The sequence below is a fragment of the Leucoraja erinacea genome, chromosome 18 (assembly GCF_028641065.1).
Source record: "Leucoraja erinacea ecotype New England chromosome 18, Leri_hhj_1, whole genome shotgun sequence".
In the NCBI taxonomy this organism is placed as follows: domain Eukaryota; kingdom Metazoa; phylum Chordata; class Chondrichthyes; order Rajiformes; family Rajidae; genus Leucoraja; species Leucoraja erinaceus.
In genome coordinates, this window is record NC_073394.1 from 41,128,737 (window position 1) to 41,148,936 (window position 20,200).

General features: G+C 49.9%; 1 protein-coding gene across 10 annotated transcripts in view; it reads right to left on the minus strand.

Annotated features, from left to right (window-relative positions):
- Nucleotides 1-15,428, minus strand: part of stk33 (serine/threonine kinase 33) — a 149,963-nt gene extending 134,535 nt beyond the window's left edge. For 3 of the 10 annotated variants that reach the window (XM_055649911.1, XM_055649913.1, XM_055649910.1), the window contains exon 1: nt 14,709-14,807. The gene's annotated coding sequence lies outside the window, so the exon portion shown is untranslated. Of the gene's footprint in view, nt 1-14,708; nt 14,946-15,409 lie in introns of those variants that run through there. The other 7 variants (XM_055649914.1, XM_055649907.1, XM_055649912.1 and 4 more) reach the window with 5 other exon arrangements.
- Nucleotides 15,429-20,200: the final 4,772 nt, after the last annotated feature.

Genomic DNA, 20,200 nt, shown 5'->3' on the forward strand with positions numbered 1-20,200 from the left:
CACCAGCAAAACAGTTTGACAGTCTCTCGGTTCCACACCTCATGAACCGAGGTTGTTGTATACACATCTTTAGATTGTAACTTGAATCTGCAAACTTCCCTACCAACTGTATCGGAAATAATGTGAATATAAAATGTAAAATTTATGGAATAGGATTCTAATAGGAGAATGAAGGTAGATTGTTGGAACACAGAAGATTAAGATGCACGGGATTAACAGTAACTTGGTCGTAGGGATTCAGAACCGACTTACCAATAGAAGACAGAGGATTGTGGTGGCAGGACAATATTCAGGTTGGAGGTTTATGACCAGTGGAGTTCTGCAGGGATCTGTGCTGGGACCTCCGCTGTTTGCGATGTACATAAATGACTTGCACGTAAACATAGACAAATTGGTTAGTAAATTGGCAGATGATATTAAGATTGCTGGGGTCACGGTCTGTGAGGAAGGCTGTCAAGGGTTGCAGCAGGATATAGATCAACGACAAAAATGAGCGGAGAAATGGTAGATTCAAGCAAGTGTGAGGTGTGGTGTTTTGGAAGGCAAAATGTAACGGAAAAATATACAATTAAAGCATGACCCTTACTTAACAGCATTGATGTGCAGAGGGATCTTCGGTTTCAAGTCCCTGAAAGAGGCAATGCAGGTAGATAGAGTGGTAAGAGTGGTAAGAGTCAACAGTGTTTAATGTCCCAAAACAGAACAATAAAATTCTTCTTTGCAGCAATGCAACAAAAATATAAACATTGTACTCTGTAAACACGATAATAAACATAGTCGGACACAAAGTGCTGGAGTAACTTGTGTCGGAAGGAACAGCAGGTGTTAGTTTACACCAAAGATAGACACACTACGCTGGAGTTTCTCAGCAGGACAAGCAGCAACCCAACCCGAAACGCCACCCAGATATACTTCCTGTCCGGATGAGTTACTCCAGCATTTTGTGTCTTTCGCAAAGGTAATGCAAGTGTGTGTGTGTGCACATGTGCGTGAGAGAGATAATAGTCATACAGCTTGAAACAAGCCATTCTGCCCAACTTGCGCACACCGACCAATATGTCGCATCTACACTAGTCCCACTGCTGGCGTTTGGCCCATATCCCCCTAAAATTGTCCTATCCATGCACTTGTCCAATTGTTTCTTAAACATTGTATAGTCCCTGCCTCAACTACCTCCTCTGGCAGCTTGTTTGATACACCCACAAACCTTTGTGTGAAAAGGTTACCGCTCAGATTACTATTAAATCTTTCCCTCTTCATCTTAAACCTCTGTTGTCTGGTTATCGATTCCCCTACTCTGGGCAAGGAACTCTGTGCCTCTACCCGATCTATTCCTCTCATGATTTTATACACCTCTATAAGATCACCCTTCATCCTCCTGCGCTCCAAGAAATAGAGAACAACCTGCTCAACTTCTCCCTATAGCTCTGACCCTCGAGTCTTGGCACCATCCTCTGAAATCTTGGCTGTACCCTTTCCACTTGGCAACATCTTTCCTGTAACATGGTGCCCAGAAGTGAACACAATACTAAATGCGGTGTCACCAACATCTTATGTAACTGCAACATAGCCTCCTAACTTCAATACTCAATGACTGATGAAGGCCAATATGCAAAAAGCCATTTTGATCCCCCTATCGACCTGTGACACCACCTTCAAGGAACTAAGTACCTGCACTCCTAGATCCCCCTGCTGTGTGTGTGTGTGTGTGTGTGTGTGTGTGTGTGTGTGTGTGTGTGTGTGTGTGTGTGTGTGTGCGTGCGTGCGTGCGTGCGTGCGTGTGTATCAAAACAAACAATAATAGTGTAAAGACAAAAAACAATGCCCACCAGTCTACATAGCTCGGTGCTTATTTGGCGATTTTAGTGTTCAATAGTCTGATAAGGAGGAAAGAAGATGCTCCTGAACGTGGACAATACATTTTTCAGTCTCCTCTTTGTATTTCCTGTCAGGTCGGGGGGAGTTCCCAACGCCACGGGTGCCATGTAATCCCGTGCTACCTGCTCCATGGTCAGATAGTCGGTGACTAAACCATCTCCCCCACCTGGTTTGCCAGGTGAGGAGGGGGCTATGGACCCCCAGCAGAACCAAAAACAAGACCTGTCAAAGAGCGGATGCGCTCCTGGCGAGCCAACGGCCACCCACATTTCAGTAGAAGTTGCGATCACTGTCATACATAGTGCTATTTGATGTTTTCATTGATGATGATCTTTGTATTTCCCTATGGCAGGAGTGAAATTGGAGTGCGGCCATCAGCAAATCTTGATATCCAACTCTCTATTCCTTCATTTAAGGTTTGACAAATATGTTGGAAAGTAGTTTTCATTCTCAGGATCTCACTTCTTATTTACGTACATAGGCTTTTCTCCATTACTCAACAAATGATAAAATAAACAATTTTTAAAACATTTTAGCTTGCATGAAACGTTATGAGCTTAAGGCTAACATTTCTAGTGTGCCAGGGTGCAGGATTTATACTATTCTCCATACCTTCTGCAATAACTCATTGTCAGGCTTTTACCCACTGAAAATGAAGATTTTGTTTTTTCTTAAATTGTATTCTCTGGTAGATTATCCATTTGTCACAGAAAGAGGTTTGTGAATTTATTTTATTTCCATTTTCTGTCATGAAAATTTCAATCATGTCTCCCTGATTGGTTATTTTTTCCTAATTTGTATTGTATTGTATTGTATATCTTTATTGTCATTTCCTGAGTATTCGCATACCCAGAGGAAACAAAAAAACGTTGCTCAACCAGTGTCCATTCAGTGTGCATGAAAAATAAATAGAAATAAAAAAAATACATGTATCATGAACAATTTATTTATTAAATTACCAAATTATTGAGGAAGTGTACAGCAAAAGTAAATAAAGCCAAAGGTGCAAATCGGTTCAACAAGGACAACAGCTCCATGCAGTAATCCCAACAAGAGATATTTATAAAACTATTTATTTAAATCTTATTTATTGGAATTTTAATTTCCAATCTACTCCTATTCATACTATGATCCAAATAGTTAATGTTTAAAAATAAATCACGATTGTCACACACAAATGGGCCATGTAAAAAATCCCAGTACTAACTTCTCAACTTGTAAATCAAAGTCTTGAATTCGAGCGCCACAGAGTCAGAATCATACAGCATGGAATCAGGTCCACTGGCCCAACTTGCCAATGCCAACCAAGATGGCCCATCCACAGTCCCACATGCCCACATTTGGCCCATCTATCTATCTATCTATCAATCTATCTATCTATCATATATCATATCATATCATAGCCCAGCTGCTGACGTTACAATAACAATGAAATCGTTACATCTTCTGGTAGAAATTTCCCTTATAATTTCAAAAATCCACACCTCTAGCACGCTATAGGATCTTTGGATTGGTCCATGCCTCTCTCTCCCCCCCCCCCCCCCCCCCCCTCCCTCTCTCCCCCCCCCCCCTCTCTCCCCCCCTCTCTCTCCCCCCTCTCTCTCTCCTCCCTCTCTCTCTCTCTCCCTCTCTCTCTCTCTCTCTCCCCCCCTCCCTCTCTCTCTCTCCCTCTCTCTCTCTCCCTCTCTCTCTCTCTCTCCCTCTCTCTCCCCCTCTCTCTCTCTCTCTCTCTCTCTCTCCCCCCCTCTCTCTCTCTCTCTCTCTCTCTCCCCCTCTCTCTCCCCCCCCCTCCCTCTCTCTCTCTCCCCCAATCTCTCTCCCCCTCTCTCTCATCCCGCCCCTCTTTCTCTTCCCTCGGTCTCTCTCTCCGCCTTTCTTTCTCTCCCTCTATCTCTCTCCCTCCCTCCTTCATTCCCCCTCTCTCCCTTTCTCTCTCCCCCCCTCTCTCTCCCCCTTATCTACCCCTCTCTCTCTTTCTCTCCCACTCTCTCCTCCTCTCTCTCTCCCCTCCTCCCCCCACCCTCACCCACCCTCCCTCTCCACCTCCCCTCTATCCCCCCCCCCCTCTCCCTCTGTCTCTTGCCCTTCTGTCCTCTGCCCCTCTCTCTGTCTCTCCCCCATTCTCTCTCTGCCCTCACTCTCTACCCTCCCCTCCCCCTCCCTCTCTAGATGCGCCTGCGAGTTGGGGACTATGCATCAGTAGATAGGGCGGTTATGGGGTAAAAGGAGCAAATTAATAATATTAATATAATGACAAGAGTGGTAGATAGCGGGGGGGTAGGTAGTGTGCATGTGGGGGTGGTTAGTGTGTGTGACGCCGCATGCCGCCCCCTCAGGCCCCCCTCCCCCGCAACCGCGCGTTGGGTCAACGGGTCTGCACTTGGTCTAGTATAATTTAAAAGAGTGCGTGTGTGTGGGTGTGGGGGGGGGGGGGGGGGGTGTGTGTGTGTGTGTGTGTGTGTGTGTGTGTGTGTGTGTGTGTGTGTGTGTGTGTGTGTGTGTGTGTGTGTGTGTGTGTGTGTGTGTGTGTGTGTGTGTGTCATTTTGCCTTTGAAACGTATATCCTCGAAAACCAAATGCCGAAACGGGGAAATCTGTACATATTTCAGTAGAGATTTTCCTCTGTAAATTTGGTACATTATTTTTCCGATTTTTTTCTTAAAATTGTTGACCAATCTGACCTTTTTTAAAAATCTGACCGCTGCCCAGTTGCTGACGTTACAATAACGGGGACATTTTTACATATTTCAGTAGCGATTTACGTTATGATTTTAGAAACCACGCCTCTGGATATTTGGGCAATTATTTCCCGAGATATTTACTAAACTTCATCACTAAACTGGCGTTTGTTAAAAAATAGTCTCTGGCCAGCTGCTGATGTCACAGTGCCTTTGCTGCTCGCGACCAGCTGTGCAGATTTTCAATGCGCAGCTAGTTACGCTCCCCGCTCCCTTCCTCCTCTTCCCCCCACCTTTTTCCCCACGACCACTCGCTTCTCCCCCGCCCCGCTCTTCAAAAGGCGCAGAAAGAACAAGAAAGTTCTGCAGATCGCGAGGTCACCGGCGCTCAATGGCACTCACGCGCTGAAGAACATTCTCTCTCCTCGCGGCCAGCGCAGCTTGTGAAGTCACTTCAGCTGCGGGTTTCCAGAATCAGGCCGGTTCTCTCCGCTTTTCGCAGCCCACTCACTCGCCCGGCTCCCCTCCACATCCTCCCCTCTCCTCCCTCCATCTCTCCCATCTCCTCTACTTGTCACAGGGGATGACCTCCTCTCCATCTCCCCAGCCCGATTGTCTCACGCTGGTGGGTGGGTTTCCCCTCGCGTAAGCGACGATTGGCCAGTCCTCTGCGGCTTTTGGCAGTCCTCAGCAAAGAGCCTATAGCACGCTATAGGGCCCCCGCGAGCTGCCGCACTGCCCCACTCCTCTCTTCCCCCCCCCTCTCGTTCCCCCCCTCTCTCTCCTCCTCTCACCCCTCCTCTCTCTCTCACCCCTCCTCTCTCTCACCCCTCCTCTCGCTCACCCCTTCCTCTCCCCTCCACCCCCTCCCCTAAACCCCTTCCCCTCCACACCTCCCCTCCACCCCTCCCCTACCCCCTCCTCCACCACCTCCCCCACCCTCACTCCACTCCTCCTCCCCCCCCCCTTCCTCACCCCTCCCTTCCCCCCACCTTTCCCCCCTCCCCATAGTGTGTGTGTGTGTGTGTGGGGGTGGTTAGTGTGTGTGACACCGCATGCCGCCCCCCCAACACTCCCCCCCCCCCCCCCAACCCGTGCGTTTGGGGAACAGACCCAATGGGTCTGCACTTTTAAAACTCTGTCTGTGTGTGTGTGGGTGTGCTTGTGTCATTTTGCCTTTGAAACGTATTTCCTCGAAAACCAGATGCCAAAACAGGGACATTTTTACATATTTCAGTAGCGATTTATGTTATGATTTTAGAAATCTACTCCTCTGTAAATTTGGTCAATTATTTCCTGATATTTTCACTAAAATTGTTCACCAAACAGACTGTTTTTTTCAAATATCGTCGCTGGCCAGCTGCTGATCTCACAATGCCTTTGTTCCTCGCGACCAGCTGCGCAGATTTTCAATGCGCAGCCAGTTACACTCTCCCCCTTCCCTGCCTCCTAACCCCCCTCCTCCTCCTCTTCCCCCCCCCCTCTTTCCCCACGACCACCTCCCCCCCCCCCCCCCCATTCTTCAAAAGGCGCAGAAAGAACGAGCAACTTCTGCGGATCCGGCCCCGGCTTGTTTATTAATCCTCTACGTCTCTCCCGCCCGATCGTAGAACATGGCGACGGCCGCCGCCGTTATCGTCGCACGGGCCATTACTCCCTCTGGGAAACCTGCGATTCCTCCGTTGATCGAAGGGACGTGGAATCGTCAGAGAGCTGCCGAGGATCTCCACGCTGCACAAGGTCCAGAGAGCTGCCGAGGCACGCTGCCCTTTTGCAGTCGGCCCCGTCCAAGCCGCCCGCTCGCCAAGTTCACAGCCCGCCCTCTCCCTCTCTCCCCCCCATCCTCTCCGCAACCTCCTCCCCTCCCCCACTCCCCCTCTACCCCTTCCTCTCCCCCCTCCTACCACCTTCTTCTCCCCCTCCCTTCACACCTACTCCCCCTCGCCCCTCTCCTCCCCCCCCCCCCCCTCCTCACACCCCCTCCCCCCCACTCCACCCTCTCCCCTTCCCTACCCCTCTCACTATGCCACCCGCTTACCCCTCTCCCACCCCTCTTCCCCCTCCCTCCTCTATCTGCCCTCTCCCTCCTCCCCCCCTCTGCCCCCCTACCTCCACCCCCTCTCCCCCTCTCTTTTCCCCCTCCCCTGCTCTCCCCCTCCCTCCCCCCCCACCCCTCTCCCCTCACTCCACCCCCTTCCCCCCGTCCTCCACCCCTCCTTCCCCTCAACCCTCTCCCCCCTCCCATCCCACCCTCCCCTCCAACCCCTCCCCTCCACCCCCGTTTCCTCCCCTCCCCCTCCCCCCTTCCCTCCAGCCCCTCCCCATCCCCTTCACCCCTACCCCCTCTCTCTCCCCACCCCTCCCTTCCTTACCTCTCTCCCCCCTCACCCCCCCCCTCCTTTCCCCCCTCAGCCCTCTTCTCTCACTCTCTCTTCCCCCCTCTCTCCTCCCCCTCTCCCTCTCCCCTCTCCTCCCCCCTCTCTCCCCTCCTCTCCCCCCACCCACCCTCCCTCTCCTCCACCTCTCCCCCCCCCTCCAACCCCCCTCTCTCTCTCCCCTGTCTCTCTCTTATCTCCCGCCCTACTAGGACTCCCTCACCTCTCGTCTACCCCCCCCCCTCTCTAGACGCGCCTGCAAGTTGGGGGCTATGCGTCAGTGGATAGGGCGGTTATGGGATAAAAGGAGCAAATTAATAATATTCATATAATATCAAGGGGGATAGTTAGCGTGTGTGCGGGGGGTAGATAGTGTGTGTGGGGGGGTGGTTAGTGTGTGTGTGTGTGTGCGTGTGACACAGCATGCCACTGCCACCTCCCCCCCCCCCCCTCCAACTTCGCTTTGGGGGAACAGACGTACTTGGTCTAGTCTATATTACTAAATCTCTGTTCTTGACTGCTTTTGGCTTTCTGTGCTGCAATTTCGGAGAGAACGCCGCCACCTCCGGCTGTCATTTTTGGCCCCTTGCTCAGAGCCCCCCTCCGCCGCATGTGTGCCGAGGATTTTTCCCATCGATGAAAAATGACAGAGATATTAATGTTTTTACACAATTCCCCATTCTCTCTGCTGCCCCTGCTGGAGGGAGGGGGAGGGACTATAAAACCAGGAAGTAGTGTGCCTCAATCAGTCTCTGCAAGTGGTGTGCCTCAATCACTCTGCAACATGGAGGGCACTCTGAGCTCTGAATGACACTGACCAAATTTCTTCACACCTGTGAGTAAGTACCCTTAATGTGGTTTGGAATAAAAAAGCACTGCCTGCAAATTGTTGTTTGGGGGGTTTGGGTTCCTCTCTCTCCCCACCTCTCTCTCTCCCTAACCAACCCACTCTCTCTCCCTAACCCACTCTCTCTCCCTAACCCCTCTCTCTCTCCCTAACCCTCTCTCTCTCCCTAACCCTCTCTCTCTCCCTAACCCTCTCTCTCCCTAACCCTCTCTCTCCCTAACCCTCTCTCTTTCTCTCTCTCTCCCCCCTGTCTCTTTCCCTTTCTCTCTCTCTCTCTCCTCCTCTCCTCTCCCCGCTCTCCTCTCCTCCCCCCTCTCCTCTCCAGTCCCTCCTCTCTCCTCTCCCCCCCTCTCTCTCTCTCCTCCTCTCTCTCCCTTCTTCTCCTCTCCCCCCCTCTCCCTCCCTCCTCTCCCCCCTCTCCTCCCCTCCCCCTCTCCTCCTCCCCTCTCCTTCCTCTCTCCTCACCCCCCTCTCCTCCTCACCTCCCCCCCTCATCTCCCCCCCTCATCTCCCCCCCTCATCTCCCCTCCCCCCCCTCCCCTCCTCCTCTCTTCCCCCTCGTACCCTCCCCTAAACCCCCCTCCCCTCCACACTCCCCCTACCCCCCCTTCCCTCCACCCTCCCTGCTCCCCCGCCTCTCCCCCTCCCCTCACCTCACCCACCTCTCAGCACACCCCTCTCTCCCCCCCCCCCTTTTCTCTCCCCCCTCCCCCCTCTCTCCTCCCCCTCTCCTCCCCCCTCCCCCTCTCCTCTCCACCCTCTCTCTCTCTCCTCTTTTTCTCCCCGTCCTTCCCTCCATCCCCTCCCCCACCGTCCCTCCCCTAAACCCCCCTCTCCTCCACACCACCCCTACCCCCTACCCCCTTCTCTCGCCACCCTCCCTGCTCCACACCTCCCCCCTCACCTCACCCCTCTCAGCACTACCCCTCTCTCCCCCCCCCTCCCCCTCTCTCCCCCTCTCTCCCCCTCCTCCCTCCCCCTCCCCCCCCCCCTCCCCCCCTCCCCCTCTCTCCCCCCCTCTCTCTCACCCCTCCTCCCCTCCCTCCCTCCCCTAAAACCCCCCCCCTCCCCCCCCCCCCTCTCTCCCCCCCCCTCTCCTCCCCCCTCTCTCTCTCTCCCCTCCTCCCCTTCAACGCGCAGCCTGCTGGCCACTGTTTTCCACGAGCTGCGACAGGGCTGGAAATTAGCGGTTGCCCGGGTGCCACTGACCACTCAAAGCGCTGCCGGGCAACCTAAACACCGAGTCATTTTGCCCGGCTTGGCAACCAGATACTGGTTTGTACCGAAGATAGACACAAAAAACTGGAGTAACTCCGCGGGTCAGGCAGCATCTCTGGAGAAAAGGAACGCGACGTTTTGTGTCTGCAGTGACGGCTATATTGCATGGGAAAGATACTAGGTACGGGGTGAGGAAGGGTCGGAGCGAATGACGGGCCCGGAACAGCTAACGCCGCTTTCAAAACAAACCCTCCCGCACGCTGAGGCCGGGAGGAGGGAGGGAGGGGGAGGCCTCGGCGTGCTGGAGGGTTTGTTTTGAAAGCGGCGTTAGCGCATTTGAAAGCAGAGGCCCTTATCAGGGAGTTCGGGGTGTGGGAGGGGAGGAGATGGAGCTGCTGTCGCAGCCGCTGCTGCCGCTGTTCGGGGCCCGTTATTCGCTCCGACCCTTCTGAAGGATCTTTGAGCTGCACCGCTCGGCCCCGCACCTTGCTGTTGGCTGGCGGAGGAGGGAGGCGGTGGCGAGGAGTTCCCAACGGCCAAGGCAGCGGGGCGATGTTGTCCGAGGAGCGCTGACCTTCCTTCCTCCATACCTCGCCCCCCTTCTCTCTCTCTTGTATGCCCCATCCACCTTCCCCCCTCCCTCTTATCCTGGGACCCCCTCCTCTCCATCCCGCACTGATCCTCATTCCCGCCTCTATTCAGTCATCACTGACATCCCCTGTGCTCCCCTCCCCATTTTTCCCCCCCCCCCCCCCCCCAATCTATTCATCCTGTGCTGATCACCCATTCCACCTCGCATTGATTATCCTGCCACCTCCCCCATCCATCCTACACTGGTTCCCCAATTCACCCTGTACTTACCCCCTTTCCGATCCATCCTGCACTTGTCCTCCATCAATCCTGTACTAATCCACTCATTCATCCCGTACTGACCCATTCTTCATTTATCCTGCACCTTCCCCTCATTCATCGTGTAGTGATCACCATTCATCCTGCACAGACCCTCCGATCCACACTGTACTGACCCACCTCCCCCCATTCATCCTGTGCTGACCCCCCCCCCCCCCCCCCCCATCCATCCTATACTGATCCTCCCATTCAAGAAAAATGGGGGGAACAGTCTAAAGAAGGGTCTCGACCCGAAACGTTGTCTATTCTCTTCGCTCCATAGATGCTGTGTCATCCGCTGAGTTTCTCCAACACTTTTGTCTACCCCCATCCATCCCGTACTGAATCCCCCCATTCAACACCACTGACATCCCCCGTGCTCTCCCCTCACAATTTTACCTACTCCAACCAACACGTACTAATTCACCTGCCTCAATCCATCCATTCTGCACCGACTGCCTTCTAATCAATGCTCTTAATATGGAGTATCAGTACTGTAGTTATTTAATGAGCAACATTCACAACTACACGTTGGATTTATCCAGGTTTTACTTCTACAGTCGATCATATACATCACAAATTTGGTCAGGAGATATTTCAGTGGAAATTTTAATGTTAATTCTGAAGTGGGAATGATGGAAACAGCGTTTATCAATAATTTTATTTAAATCTGGTGCTTACAAACTGGGTATCTTCATTGCTGTTTACAACACATTCATCTAATCTGAATGTCTGGTAATGTGGCGTCTTGACACCTTTAAATATATTACCAAAATAACATTTGCTGCAGTTATGTCCTTTGGCCATCTCTTGTTAGTTAGTGTAATGTTTAACCTGTCAGATGGGTATAGTCGGTTTTAACACCTATTATTATAAAATGTCTTTAGAAATTTCCTTGCAACCTGTATATTTTGTTGTGGATAAATTATGTGGGAAGCGAGAGTGTTTCTGTACCAATAGAAATAACGACCCATGCTATGGCCATGTTATGGTAATTTTCGGTCCTTCACAGAAAACATGCTTGCATCAACCTGTAGTGTGCATGATTAACATATATGTTACCATGGTCCAGGATTTATTGACACAGGTTGATCTTATGCAGAATAATCCAACCACATTTTAGTTTGGAAGTGGAAAGAATTAATAGAAATTGCATTAATTGCAATGTGTAAAAAGAGTTGAGATACTGTATTATAATTTTGCTGTATGTCATTGTGGGTTATATCATGTCTTGATTAGTGAATATGTTTAGTTTGTAACTTTATTTGAAGCTGAAATAATATGTGAATGCTTCATTGAGTATAATTCCGACTGGTAACTACGCATTTCGTCCGAGCACATTATCGCACGCGTCATGCAAACCGTCTTAAATGACCACCTAAGCTGTCATTTGGCAACCTAAAAAGCTGCCAAGGTTGCCCGGCTGGCAACAGGAAAAAAAACGTTAAGCGAGAACCCTGTGCGAGTTACGTGTCCCAGCCGCCCTCCCCACCGGGCATCTGGATTGAAGCCATTAAACACGTGCTCAAGTCGCCAGGCTCCTTGAAGTTCTACAACATGGCGGCGGTCATTATCGCAGCGCGGGCAAGCGCGGTAGAAAAGTGGCCGTGGCGGCTGTGACAGGGGACGACCTCCTCTCCATCTCCCCCACCCGATCGTCTGTCACATTGTTGTGTGGGCTTCCCCTCGCGGAAGCCACGATCGGCCCGCCCTCCGCAGCTTTTGACAGTCCTCAGATCACTCCGGGCCTCGCTCGGGCCCGGCGCCTGGTGGGGACGCTGCCCCCCCACCCCCCAACTCCCACCTTCACCCCCCCCCCCACCTCTCCCCCTCCCTCCCCCTCCCCCTCTCTCCCCTCCCCACCCTCCCTCCTCCTCCTCCCCCCCCCACCCCACTCCCAACTCCCCCTCCACCCCCCTCTCCCTCTATCTCTGCCCCTCTCTCTGCACTCACTTTCTACACCCCCTCCCTCTCTAGACGCGCCTGCGAGTTGGGGGCTATGCGTGAGTGGATAGGGCAGGGGATGGGATAAAAGGAGCAAATGAATAATATTAATAATGTGTGTGGGGTTACTGTGTGTGTGATGCCTCTCCCCCCAACCCAACCCCCCCCCCCCCCCCCCCCCCCCCCCCCCAACAGCGCGTTGAGGTGATGGGACCCAATTGGGCCTCCCTAGGTCTTGTATCCTTCTAAACCTTTCCTATCCATGTACCCGTCAAAATGTCATTTAAATGTTGTGATACTATCTCCCTCAACTCCCAGCTCCAGCAGTTAATTTCATATAATATTGCAATTGGGTTCATTGGGAACATATCTAATAAAAAGTGTTCAATATTCAATGATGCTAAATAGTGTTTTGCAAGTATAGAATAAATTTGAAGAACAATGAATATATAATTAAAACATATGCCTGGATGTTTCAAACTAGTATAAGTTGTGAAAATTGCAAAATAATTGAACATTCAGGAGATTGATACATTTAAATATGCCATTTCTGAATTAAGAATTCTTTAAATTATACATTCTGAATACCACAAGGCATAAAAAAGGAATAGGAGTGATGACTTGATGACCATTATTTTGAAAGTTTAATTTAAGATCTTCAAAATTTCCGATTATCAGTACAGGCCCAAATTTTCTAAAGGATTCAATATTGAAAGCTTCATCATATCGAATTAGTTGCTACCTGTAAGTACGACAGAGCCTTGGTTACAAAACGCTGGGCTGTTAAAAAGCAAACATTTGTAGCTGCATTTGTTGCCATATTCACCGGTTTGCATTTGATTATTCTTTCCTACGATAGAACTTTATTTATCCCAGGAGGTAAATTGATGAAATTGATCAGAATTATTTTGCCTCTGTTCCTTTATATTTCATGATCTTCTTAATCAAAACTATTAAAATAAAGTTGATGAGCATCAAACTTGACGTTTAAATATCCATCAAACAGACCAGAAAACCTAAAATCAATGTACTTTTGTCATCAGTGATAGGAACAGAATTAGGCCATTCGGCACATCAAGTCTGCTCTACCATTCAATCGCGACTCATCTATCGCTCCTTCCTAACCCCATTCTCATGCTAAAATCAACTTGAGTCATCAACCATCCAGGCAGATAAATTTAAGAAAGAACTGCAGATGCTGGAAAAATCGAAGGTTGACAGAAAATGCTGGAGAAACTCAGCAGATGAGGCAGCATCTCTAGAGAGAAGGAATTGGCAACGTTTCAGGTCGAGACCCTTCTTCAGGTCACCAATTCCTTCTCTCCATAGATGCTGCCTTACCCGCTGAGTTTCGCCAGCATTTTTGTCTAGGCAGATAAGTTTGTTTTTCAGTCCTTCTTGTTAACTTAGACACTTGACTATCAGAATTATTTTGCCTGTTCTTTTATATTTTGTTGACTCAAACTAATTTTAGTACGAAGGGTGTACAACTTACGATGACAATGGAAACAGTTCAATATTTTTGATTGATTTCTATTCTGCAATGGTTAGATATCCTTCATGTAAAGTTGATTAAGACTTATCTGTTACTTTTCAGCTTGATCCTTTTTCAAAACTTTAATGGAATATCCATGCAGCTTATTTTTCCTTGCAATAAGCACCACACTTTTTCTGAATTATATTTCATCTCCCGTTGTCAGTCTACAAAAATATATAACCCAATTTATTTAGATAGAGTAAAAACCGAAAATGCTGGAAATACTCAATTCAGGCAACATCTACGGAGAGAATGAAGATTGGATTCAATGAAGCCAGTTAGGCAAAGAATAATCAACCCAAGGTTAACACTTCTAGAAGAAGAATGGAGATGAAACTACTTATATCAAGTCAGAACATTCTCTGGTGCTTTATCCCTAACTGCCAGTATTTCACACAAATTTTAGAAATATGAAACCACCAAACATTAGTACCTAGGTTCACAGCACCTAATTCAGTATTGAAAGAACACACAAAACACAGAACACCATTTTAAAATACAGTTAACAGAATAAACCAAGAACAAATCTTCAGCACAAAGTTAAAATTGCAGACTTGGTCTCACAGCCTCCTGAGTAATTCTCACTTTAATCTAATGATCAGATTACAAAATTTTGAAGGAGAAGATGGATGTTCTAAGGTGGTCAGTGTACCCACCTTCTCCAATCAAAGCTCTCACCTTCAACACTTTGACTTAGCTTCATCATCTCCGGACTCAACTCCAACAAGACCAAATTCACCCCACACCATTCTCCTAAACCGTCTTGCTGAATTCGAACATCAAATAAGCATATCCACACCCTCCATGCTGAGCTCATCAGCTCCACCAATCCTCAATGTAAGATGACTAGGCTCTGCCCACAATGCACACCCTTCAAATCCAAGTACACTACGCCCCAAATTATAGCCAGTGGCGAACACCCTCCTCCCCACCCTCTCCCTCCATACCTATCCCAACCCTCCCCGCTCCTTCCTTCATCTCTCCCTTCTTCGAACTCCCCTGCCTACCCCTTCCTTCTCTTTCCCTGCCTTCCTACCTTTTCCCATCCTGTCCTCTCTTATCCTCGATGTGTCTCCAGCACGTTGTTGAGAGGGTGTACATCCCTTTCAACAACCCCGTCCACTCCCCCTGCACCCATCCTCCATCACTCATTCCCCCTCCTCTTCGTCCCTACCTCTTATCACCCTCCTCCTCTCCACCATCCCTCCATCGCTCTCAACATTTTCTCCCAACATGTTTCCACACCAACCTCGCCCTCCCCACCATCTCCCCTCCCCCTCCATCCATCTCTCCCTCGCTCACATTCCCCTCTCCCTCCGCACGCCGCTGCCATGGCAACTCACACTCATGGAGCTCACTCTAACGGCCCGGTTGGGGAAGCGCTGTCCGCCGCTGCCGGGGACGGGGAGGCCGGGGCGGTGAGCGGGGCGGGTCCGGTACTCACGGCATGGGGCGCTGCCGTTCGGCCGCTCGGGCCGCTGCTGTCCCGCTCTCTCTCGGACCTTCCGCCGCTTTACGGCGCGTCCCGAGGGACACGCGGCTCAGTCCGCGCAACGCGGCAACGCGCATCTCGAAACGACACCGTCACCCCAGCCCCGGGCACGTCGAGGGGCGCCGGTCCTCCCGGTCGAGGGGCGCCGGTCCTCCCGGTCGAGGGGCGCCGGTCCTCCCGGCCGAGGGGCGCCGGTCCTCCCGGTCGAGGGGCGCCGGTCCTCCTGGTCGAGGAGAGGTGGGCCTCCCGGAAAGTGAAATCTGACAGTTTTCTCCACCTCCTTAACGTTTACAGAATATTACATGTAATACCGAGGAGCAGAAACATGGGGACCGCAGGCCACGATGTCTGTGCCCGAGGTGAGGATGATTCCTCTCTGTGCTCACCCACCGCCATCACTCACATCACCATCTATGATCTACGTGTCTCCCTCTCCCCTGACTGTCAGTCTGAAGAATGGTCTCGACCCGAAACGTCGCCCATTCCTTCTATCCAAAGATGCTGCCTGTACCGCTGAGTTACTCCAGCATTTTATGTCTTCGGTGAACATACCCTGTCGGACAACCACAGTGACCGCTCCACGGCCCAGCTCATCGGCCTCCCAACTCCCTCTGTCACCTACGTTGAACTGTGAGTGTAAGTTATGCTCTTTGCTGAACAGAAAACCAATGAAAGAAATTTTTTTTTTAAATGGCAAAAGAGGCATTGCTTCATCACTGGTGCTACCTTGGCCATACCCTGTATTTCCCCCAACTCCTCTGTGATCTGTGCCGACCACAGGGAGAGTTTCCTCCTGGTCTGATGCCCATCCCTTTACCCAGTTGAGTCACGACAGGCAACTCCTCCAGAGGTCCATTGTAGGTGTAAATCATCCTACAGTTCTAAGGGAAACATAACAGACAACAGATGCTGGAATTCAGAGCATAGAACGATTCGAAACGCTGATTTCCCATTTCCCTCCACAAATGCTGCCTGGCCAGCGATGTGTCTCCAGAACATTGTTTTATGTCCTAAATAGTTTTTTTTGTCCAAGTTCTTTTTTTGTGTGTAAGTGAGTGATTTAACCTTGGTGTTTAGGAAAAGTGTTAGTAACTGGTATCAGGAAAATGGGAATAGACCAAAATTCTAAATCGGCGAAATCGGAAAGCCAGGTAAAGAAATAAAAGATGAATCCAATTGAAATATAAATATGGACATAGATGTCAAAAAAGGGATGATTTGGTAGGCAATTAAGGTAAATAAAGGACAAAATGTAATAAGAATTTTTCCATCAGAGCATGAAATGGTCATTAGCGGGGGAGACGAAGATAAGAGGGGCAAAGATCAATATATTTTGGGAACAGTAATAAAAATCAATACAGTCATAAGCGACTGCAGATGCCAGATCTTGAGCAAAACGCAAAGTGCTTGAGGAACTCAGCAGGTCAGGTTGCATCTGTGGAGGGAATGGACAAACAATACTTTTGGTTGGGACCCATCTTCAGGTTGAAAGATCAATGCAGCTTTTACATGAGATACAAGATACAAGATACATTTAATTGTCATTTGGACCCCTTGAGGTCCAAACGAAATGCCGTTTCTGCAGCCATACATTACAAACACATAGACCCAAGACACAACATAATTTACATAAACATCCATCACATCGCTGTGATGGAAGGCCAAATAAAACTTCCCCCCCCCTGCCCCCCCCCCCCCCCCCCATGTCAGAGTCAAAGTCAAAGCCCCCGGCTGGCGATGGCGATTGTCCCGCGGCCATTAAAGCCACGCCGGGTGGTGCGAGGTCGCACACCGGGTCTTGGTGTTAGAGCCCCCGGTGTGCGCTCGCAGAGTCCCGCGGCCATTCCAAGCCGCGCGGGGCAGTGATGTAGGCCCCGCTCCAGGAGCTCTTCGACCCCGCAACTCGGGCGGGACAAGTCGCCGTTGCGAGAGCCTTGAAAAGCGGTCTCCCTCCAGGGAGCCGCGGGCTCCCGGTGCCGCCGTCCACAGACCTGCCGTTGGAGCCTCCGACTCTCCGGTCGGGCCGCAGCAGCAGCAGCGCTCCCCCACCGCTCCACCCGCTCCGGACTCGGCCAGCCCCGCGACGGCGACGGTGAGTCGTAGCACCAGAGTCCCCGGTCTCTTCCTGTTGGAGGCCGCTCCTCGTTGCGGCCCCAACGACAACGGAAACCCGACGAGAAAAGGTCGGGTCTCCCGTGCAGGGAGAGATTTCCACACACACACCCCAACAAAAAATAACAAAAACTACATAGAAACACAGACAGAAAATAATAAAACGCAGACAGACTGCAGAGGCCGCTGCTGACCAGAGTCGCGCCGCCCACCGGATTTTATATGAAGAAACTGAATTAAGTTAGTGAAAAGTGTCTCCCAAATGAGTATGACTATAATTCCCTATCTGCCAACCTGAAATCCGCCATGGGAATGATGTCTTCCCAAATTAATAGTTTCTATGTGTATATAAAGAGGAAGAAGGCAGGTAAGTGGGGTCTCCAAATAATGAGGCTGGTGAATTACTAACAGGAGCAAAGAAATTGCAGACATGTTTAATCAATCTTTTGCATCAGATTTTACCATTGCATTGCAATTCTATTCATATTCATTTGGGGGACTTTTCACTAACTTAATTCAGTTTCATCATATAAAAGCTGCATTGATGTTACCTAAGGAGAAGTTGCTTAGGCTTGCCGCAGTTTAGAAAGATGAGCGGTGTTGTGCATTCACACTTGGAATGGACTTTAAATAAGACTCGGACTCAAGAGTAATCTAACAAGCTACTTGTATTCTGAACGCCACATTGAGTCTCCTGCGCATGCGTACCGTTGTGCAAGACATTAAATATGTTAATCATATTTCATACACAACACTCCTCCCCCTTTAACTTGGAGGCAGGTAACACAATTTCACCTTCACGGTATATGCTCTTTTACCCAAAATATAATTGACTAATACACTGTTCCAAAATTGTATTATTAAAGTCATCTTACAATACATCATCATAACCGTAATAATCATGCATAAACTTGGCACTTATGATTTTTTACATTCCACCCATCTCCCTTAAACTAAACCTTGCTTTATGTGTTTTCATTTATAAAGAACAAAATCCCCAAATCTTTTGGGTGTTCTTTTAGGTATTGTACTTCCGGTGGCGCTGGTGCCAGCAGCCTCCACCTACAGCCCGGTATCTTTTTGTTTTTTTGTTTATTTAGTTATGTTAAAGTGGTTTTTTTGTGTTTTTTTGGTGTCTTTATGTGGGGGAAGAGGGCACGGTGCGGGGGATACCGTACTTCAGCCGCTTCATGGTGAGGACGCGACTATTATTCGAGTCGCGTCCTCGCCCCCCCCCCCCTCCCCCCACAGCGGCCTACCTGCCTGGATTGGCGCGGCCTTTCCTGCCAGGATCGACCAGAGCTCCAGCAGCGGCGCTGATGGACAGCGCTGGAACATCGCGGGGCTGGCGATGCCTTACCGGGGGTCGCCATCTGGAGCCGGAGTGCTGGACCTGCTGCCGACATCCTGGAGCTGCGGTTTGCGGAGCTCCCAACGCGGGCGGCGCTGATTACAACGTGGGGTCCTGCGACTCACCCAGCTCGGCCAGCGGACTCGGGAGCTGCAGACTCCGGCTGCGGGAGGCGGCTGATCCAGGAGGTCCGGGCCGCTGAGGAGGAGGCTGCTCACCGTCGGGGTTCGGCGTCGGCGTCCCACCAGCCCGGCGTGAGGGCCTGAACATCGGGCCACCCGGGGCGGCGACTGCGGGTGCTTGGAAGGCCCCGACCACGGATGAACATGGAGGGGAGGCTGGCTGGACTATGGTGCCTTCCTCACCTTGGTGCCATATATGTCATGTTGTGTTGTGGACTTTCTGTGTTTGTGCTTTTTAAAAAATTTTAATTCAATTTCAATTTTATTTTTAATATGTTTTATTATTTATTTATTATTTATTTTTATTATTTCTTTGTGATTTTTTTTAATGATACTGCCTGTAAGGAAAATTCATTTTGTTGTCTCAAATGAGACAATGACAATAAATTTGAATACAATACAATACAATACAATTAGTCCTATTAGACCTGAGTCTCTCTGCCTGTGTCGGACTTTGCCTGTTATCTGAGACATCAGGCTCTGGTTATGATGTTGTATTATCGCTAGGGGCAGGAGGTTCCTCACTCTCTGAAGTTCCTTCCGGATCTACACCAGCTGTTGGAGTAGGCAGAACTATCAGTGGCTCCTCTCTTGGTTGACCACCTTCTCTTGGCTGGACATCGACGTGCTCGTCACCTTTTGACCAGTATGCTCTCATTTGATCGACATGACGATGCACGACTCTTCCCTCATTCAACTTTACGTTGTACATGACTTCACTGATGACTTTTTCTATCATCCCATTAAGCCAAATAGGGCCTGATGTGAAGTTCTTGACCATGACATGGTCATTCACTTCAAAGACTCGTTCCCTGCTTCCTCGATCTGCTGCCTGTTTCATTGAAACTTGCTTCCTTCGGACGGATTTGCTGAGATCGGGTCGCAGACTGTCAAGTTCACAGGCCGCTTTGCTTCCCGCACCGCATCAACTTTGTCTTGAAGATGACGAAGAACATACTTGTTCAGTCAATGTCTGAGATAGTCGACTGACTTGCATCAGTGCACACTTCTTCTTCAGACGTAACCCACTGGTTTCTAGTCTTGACAGGACCGCTTCCAGGTTCCTGAGGTGCTCTTCGTCAGTTTCCGCTGATGATAATATCATCCTGATACGGCTTGCACATGAAAATATCTGCTAGCAGGCTCTCCATTGTTCTCTGGAACATGGCTGGTGCACTGGATATCCCAAAAGGTAATCTAGTATACTCGAAGAGACCTTTGCGTGTATTGATTGTGGTGAACGAGTGTCAGGGTCTAACTCTATCTGATGATAGGCATGAGAGAGGTCTAGTTTAGCGAACTTCTCTCCTCCTTCTAGTTCATGCAGGAGATCCTCCAAAGTGGGAAGTGGATACTGTTCCACTTTCAGCACCTTATTTGCTGTGAGCTTGTAAGTGCCACAGACTCTCATGCTCCCATTTGGTTTCTTAGCAGCTATGATCGGGCATGCAAAATCTGCTCTTCACCGGCTTGATAATGCCATCCTGCAGCAAGTCATCTAATGCGACATCTATCTGCTTTCTAGCAGCATATGACACAGGAGCTGCTTTGTAAAATGTTGCCCCATTGTTTTCGTCTTGTGGATACACTTTAGCTTGGTACCCCTGTTTGATAACGGCACTCCATGGGTGCCGTTATCAAACAGCTTGGCATGTTTGTTGAGTATTGAGCTCATGGTCTCTTGCAAATTGTGTTTAC